This window comes from Triticum dicoccoides, chromosome 1A (assembly GCF_002162155.2).
Source record: "Triticum dicoccoides isolate Atlit2015 ecotype Zavitan chromosome 1A, WEW_v2.0, whole genome shotgun sequence".
Taxonomy (NCBI): domain Eukaryota; kingdom Viridiplantae; phylum Streptophyta; class Magnoliopsida; order Poales; family Poaceae; genus Triticum; species Triticum dicoccoides.
This window is the reverse complement of record NC_041380.1, coordinates 24,545,352-24,552,644: the sequence shown is the minus strand read 5'-3', so window position 1 is coordinate 24,552,644 and position 7,293 is coordinate 24,545,352.

The following is a 7,293-nucleotide window of genomic DNA, read 5'->3' as shown; positions in this document are numbered from 1 at the left end:
AAATGTGGATGCTGCAGTACCCCATAGCAGAAGATACGGAGCAGTGGGTGGAGCGCTGATGGATCATTCCTGGGAGCCTCAGCCCTAGTGTTCAGACATGTTTCAGAACCGGAGACATTGGAAGCATTGGCCATTCGGGAAGCCCTTGCTCTATCAGATGATTTATACTTGCGGAGGATCCATGTGGCGTCCGACTGCAAAGTGGTGGTTGAGGACATTACGAAGGAAAATGCATCTCGGTATGGAGCAATCGTACATGAAATAATAGATCACTCGTCGTCTTTTGATTTTTGTAAGTTTAGCCATGAATTTAGGAGCTCAAATTATGAGGCTCACAATTTAGGGAAACATGCACTTTCTCTAGGGGTTGGCCGTCATGTTTGGTTAGGCCATCCCGGAGATCTTCCGTTCGTCCCTGTAAACATTGTGACGGTTTAATAAAGATTTCGCGAGATTGTCTAAAAAAAAAAGAAAAAAATAAACACACGGGCGTGAGGTATAGAACTCACAACATTCCATCTTGTAGCGCTCGACAACAACCAACTAAACTAGGCCTACTATGTTAGCTGGTAGCGGTTGGTTTTATTAGCAAATAGTACCACCTCGCTTTTTTAAAAGCACAGCCATCAATTTGTATACGTGTTCAAATTACCTATCATCAATCATCTTAATAAGCCAGCTCGGAAATTGGTGATCAGAGGATTCGTAGAAATATTATGGGGCAATCGAATGGGGCAAAAAGAAATCAATACTATTGTGGGATAATTAAGGAACGGGATTCCTAATGCATGCTTGAGAAATATGGTGGGCAATTAAATGGGTAACTAAGAGGAACGAAGTCGTGGGAACAGAAACAAAAGTAGGCAGCGACTTGGATCTTTTCTATCATATTGTTTCTATCAAGTTTAAAGTGGGGAAAAGAAAAGAGACGTGAACTCTTTTTTAGCCGACTGGAGTTAGGAGTACATGTCAAAGAGGATGCATCTTTTCGGTCGATTCTTTTTGTCATCAAGTTATTAATTGGTTACGGAAGTGTAAAAAATTGGTCGCTCACAAACATTAAAACTTAATGCATGGCTGTTAAAATAAATAATTAACACATGCAGTTTCATTAATAAACAAATCAAAAAATGTACAGTGGATGAAAATAAATAACATGATTATTTTCACAAAAATTAATGAGGTATAATGTGAATACGCACAATTTTCCTAGATCCACAATCCGTACACTTTCGTATGCCCTATGTTTGAGCATGACTATAGCTTGAGAAGAAAAGTTAGTGCAAGTTTGGAAACTCCATCGTGTGGCAATTGCTTCACTTTACTTTGTTTCAGTCCGCAAATATTAATGGGGTAAAATACCATTTTATTTTATAAGTACAAACACAATTAGTGCATGGCCAGTCACAAACAATAAAACTTTTTTTGCAGGGTAACAAACATTAAAACTTAATGCATGATCGGTTAAATTAAATAATTAACAAATGCAGTTTGATTAATACAAAATAAAAAAATGTATAGTGGATTAAGATAAATAACATGATTTTTCCCAGAGTAAATAGCAATAATATGACGGTGGGAAGGAGGATAGGCGGTGACATAGATGGGCGTCATGTTGAACAAAAGGACGTGGACCTATGGAGATCTTGAGACCATGCTTATTGAGATAGGGGCATGCGTACTTTTTCTCCCATTGCAACGCACGGGCATTTTTTCTAGTATATTACAAATCTTGTATGCTTTATATGCCATTTCATATCATTTTTGTGGACAAACCTATTAACTTAGTGCCCAGTGTCAGTTTCTGTTTTTTTTTTGTCTATTTCTTCGTTTCACGAACGAGGTCCAAACACGATGAAATTTTACGGTGTTTTTTTGACCAAAAGAGACACTAGGGGTGTGTTTGGTTTCTATCACGAAGCGGAATGTCATGGGTTGGTTCCATCCCGAGGGCCCGTTCCTGTGTTTAGATTGGCGAAGGAACCAGAACCCACTGATTCCAGAGAACGGCATATTCCCTGTTTATGCCGAACCTGGGCGTTCCTCCGAATCGGCCGAACCACGCGGAACACCTCACTCGCGCCTCTCTCTCCCTTTCTCCCTGACTCACCCACCCGGCGCCCCGACCACGCGGAAGTGCAGCCTCGTCAGCGTCTCCCGCCCCTCGTCCTCCCCCACCCCCCACCTCGACCAAGGATCTGGCGGAAGAAGGAGGCGAGCACTCTGCTCCATGGTGGTAGATCCATCAGCGGAACGAGGCTGGGAGGCCACGCTGCCGCCGCACTCGCACGTCACACTGGGAAACACCGCGCTGCCGCTCTTGACCTACGTTTTAAATAGCGGGCTATGGCATTTAGCGGCGACCCTTAAAAACAGCTATAGCTGGGCTATAGCGGCAAATTGTACGTGAAATCATTTAGCGGCAACACCCTCAAACAACTATAACGGAGCTATAGCGGGGCTATAGCCGGCTATTTAAAACTATGCTCTTGACGGACCAGAAGCTGCAAGCGCTGCCCCTGACGGGGTAGGCAATCCAAACGCCGCCGTTCGTGAGGAGGCACAAGTGTGCATGTGGCGTAGTGACAGCAAGGCCGCCGCTGTTGATCTTCTAGATTGCACTGGTAGAAAAAGGGCCTATAGTCCCGGTTCGTAAGGGCCTTTAGTCCCGGTTCCTGAACCGGGACTAAAGTGTCGGTACTAATGCTCTGTACCTTTAGTCCCGGTTCAATCCAGAACCGGGACTGATGGGCCTCCACGTGGGCAGTGCGCAGAGCCCAGGCAGGAGACCCTTTGGTCCTGGTTGGTGGCACCAACCGGGACCAATAGGCATCCACGCGTCAGCATTTCTGTGGCTGGGTTTTTTGTTTTTTTTTTGAAAGGGGGGGGGGGTTTGGGGGTTTTGGGGGGTTAATTTAGGTGTTTCATATATTGTGTTAGCTAGCTATAATTAATAGAGAGAAGTGTCCTCTCTTATGTCCGTGCTTGGTCGACGCTACGTACTATACATGCGTATAGAGAGGACTAGACACGCTAGTTAGCTAGTAAGCAAACGAAGGAAACAGAAGATCGTCATGAACATATATGCATACAGAGAGAAGTGATATCGACCACCTCTCCTTCTCCGAGAGATTGGTCGAACAACAAGTTCTCGTATATCTATCCGACACTACCGGCTACATATATACAATAATTATCTCTTACAAATATAATCATATGGACTTATGGTCCACATAGTATTCTCCGTCTTCAGCGATCACTTGGTCAAGAAAGAATGCCGCCAATTCCTCTTGAATTGCTCGCATGCGAGCTGGTGCTAGGAGTTCATCCCGCTTCCGAAACATCTAATTTGAAGAAGGGGGTCAATACATATATATATATGAATGAATAAAACTCAATACAAATGATGGTAATAAAATAAAATTGTGAATGTTGTTATTTACGTACTTCATATTGTTCATCAGAGTACCCGCCCCGCTCACAGGTCGTGTGGCGGATGGACTCGCAGACGTAGTATCCACAGAAATCATTCCCTTTTTCCTGCCACAACCACTTTACAAGAAATAGAGGTCAATCAAACTGATAAGCAAGAATGCTAAATGGTATTGATGAAACTAGCGCTTGAATCACTAGGAGATGCGCGGAACATGCTACTATAGTACTTACTTTCGGGTGTCTAAATTCCAGCTCCTTCGGCAGTCCCGGAACTTTTCTAGTGAATTTTCTCCAAACTCTGCCGGACAAAGAAAACAATTACTTGATATCAGGAAATGAACAAAGTTGCTGATATGGTGAATAATGATCGATTTAACTTACTTCTTGAGGATTTCAGTTATGTCCGCATACTCCTGGGGATCTTTTCGTTTAGAGTCCAAGACGGTTACTACTCCCTGCTCAAGCCTAATCTCTAGGAGAATATAGTGGAAACTGCACACGCATGCATAACTCATCAATTACATTACTATAACCTGAACTAATATATAAGGGAAACCGAATATGCACAAGACAGTAACACTCACTTGAAGTTGTAAGGAAAGAGTATTATATCTTTGTTTTCATTTTTTTGAATGATCGTAGCAAGTTGGCCTCGGTATCTCCGGGACGATGTTGAACCTTAGTTGCATCTATGAGATATGTGTTAACGAACCCAATATCACCGATTTGTCTTTTCTTCAATTCGACGATCTTCATTCTGCATAATATAGTGAGGATAATTATAAATACATGCAATGAAAGAGATGAGCTATATATAGAGACTTAATGACAGAAGTAGTGGGTGCTTTCAACTTCCCATCTTTCTTTTGGTTCTCACTGTGCCATCACATCAACTTGGCATGCTCTTCGTTTTTGAACAGACGTTTCAACCGTGGTATTATAGGAGCATACCACATCACCTTCGCAGGAACCGTCTTCCTGGGGGGCTCGCCGTCAACATCACCAGGGTCATCTCGTCTGATCTTATACCGCAATGCACCGCATACCGGGCATGCGTTCAGATACTTGTATGCACTGCGGTAAAGGATGCAGTCATTAGGGCATGCATGTATCTTCTCCACCTCCAATCCTAGAGGGTATACGACCTTCTTTGCTGCGTATGTACTGTCGGGCAATTCGTTATCCTTTGGAAGCTTCTTCTTCAATATTTTCAGTAGCTTCTCAAATCCTTTGTCATCCACAGCATTCTTTGCCTTCCACTGCAGCAATTCCAGTACGATACCGAGCTTTGTGTTGCCATCTTCGCAATTGGGGTATAACCCTTTTTTGTGATCCTCTAACATGCGATCGAACTTCAGCTTCTCCTTTTGACTAATGCATTGCGTCCTTGCATCGACAATGACCCGGCGGAGATCATCATCATCGGACACATCGTCTGGTTCCTCTTGATCTTCAGCAGCTTCATCCGTTGCAGCATCATTGGGCACATCGTCTGGTTCCTCTTGATCTTCACCAGCTCCCCCCGTTGCAGCATCACCGTATTCAGGGGGGCATATAGTTGTCATCGTAGTCTTCTTCTTCGCCGTCTTCCATCATAACCCCTATTTCTCCGTGCCTCATCCAAACATTATAGTGTGGCATGAAACCCTTGTAAAGCAGGTGGGAGTGAAGGATTTTCCGGTTAGAGTAAGACCTCGTATTACCACATTCAGTGCATGGACAACACATAAAACCATTCTGCTTGTTTGCCTCAGCCGCATCGAGAAACTCATGCACGCCCTTAATGTACTCGCGGGTGTGTCTGTCACCGTACATCCATTGCCGGATCATCTGCGTGCATTATATATAATTAAGTGTCCAAATTAATAGAAGTTCATCATCACATTAAAACCAAAGTGCATACATAGTTCTCATCTAACAACATATAGCTCTCCAATGCATCTAATTAATTAAACCATACATTGAAACTATTTAAAACATTTCAATGCGAAAACAAATGCGATCATAATCGCAACCAAGGTAACAATTGATCCAACGGCATAATGATACCAAGCCTCGGTATGAATGGCATATTTTCTAATCTTTCTAATCTTCAAGCGCATTGCATCCATCTTGATCTTGTGATCATCGACGACATCCGCAACATGCAACTCCAATATCATCTTCTCCTCCTCAATTTTTTTTATTTTTTCCTTCAACAAATTGTTTTCTTCTTCAACTAAATTTAACCTCTCGACAATAGGGTCGGTTGGCATTTCCGATTCACATACATCCTAGATAAATAAAATCTATGTCACGTTGGTCGGCATAATTTTCATAAACAATAAATGAACCAATAGTTATAAAGATAATATACATACCACATCCGAATCATAGACAGGACGAGGGCCGACGGGGACGGATACCAAAACCATCGCACTATATAAGATGCAATAATAAATGTAAGAAAATGATACAAGTATCTATCTAAACATACAAGTAAGAATATTTTTCCTTTCAGAAAGAAGATAAGAACAAGAGTCTCACCACGGTGGTGTTGGTGATGAGATCGGCGCGGGTGATCGACGGCGGTGAAGACGGGCACGGGGCGTGACGGACCGCTAAATCTAGACAAATCTCGAGGAAAATGGAGCTTGGAGGTCGAGCTTCGAGAGGAGAAAGCTTAAGTAGTGTGGCTCGGGCATTCCATCGAACACCTCATGTGCATAGGAGGTGAGCTAGAGCACCACAAAGCCCTCTCCCCCTCGGCCAGAAAAAAGAGAGCACTGTGCTCTGCTCTTGCGCGAGGGGGTATATATAGGCACCTCATTGGTCCCGGTTGGTGACATGAGCCGGGACTAAAGGGGAGCCTTTGGTCCCGGTTCAAGCCACCAACCGGGACCAATGGTGGTGGGCCAGGAGCGAGGCCCATTGGTCCCGGTTCATCCCACCAACCGGGACCAAAAGGTCCAGATGAACCGGGACCAATGGCCCACGTGGCCCGGCCGGCCCCCTGGGCTCACAAACTGGGACCAATGCCCACATTGGTCCCATTCTAGACTGAACCGGGACTAATGGGCTGACCCGGCCTGGACCAAAGCCCTGTTTTCTACTAGTGTTGGAGGAGCAAGGCTGCGGTCAAGACTGGACTAGCAAGCTGCATTTTTTGCTTGTAGCAATTAGATCAGATGCAGACTTTGGTATTTGGGTAGTTCCTGATCTGGAATAGTACAATTCAATATTTATCTGCTTTTGATTGAAATCCAATTCAATATTTATCTGGAATAGTACAATGATTTCTTTGGAGATCTATTCGATGTAATTCTCGTAGTGTGTTTGTTGGAATTTGATTAATTGTGGGTTTATGATCAGTATTCATTGAAAGTATTGTTGGGGAACGTTGCAGAAAATTAAAATTTTTCCTACGGTTTCACCAAGATCCATCTATGAGTTCATCTAAGCAACGAGTCAAGGGAGAGAGTTTGCATCTACATACCACTTGTAGATCACGAGCGGAAGCTTGCCAAGGGGATGGTGATGATGGAGTCGTACTCGAACGTGATTCGGATCACCGATGTCCAAGTGCTGAACGGACAGCTACTCCGCGTTCAACACACGTACGGGACGGGAGACGTCTCCTCCGTCTTGATCCAGCAAGGAGGAAGGAGAGGTTGAGGAAGGCAGCTCCAACGGCAGCACGACGGCGTGGTGCAGTTGGTGCGGCAGTATTCCGACAGGGCTTCGCCAAGCACGTACGGAGGAGGAGAGGTGTTGGGGAGGGGAGGGGCTGCGCCTTGAGTTGTGGTGTGTTGCAGCCCTCCCCTCACCCCTCTATATATAGGGGAAGGGGCAAAGGGGGCCGGCCCTCTAGGGAAAACC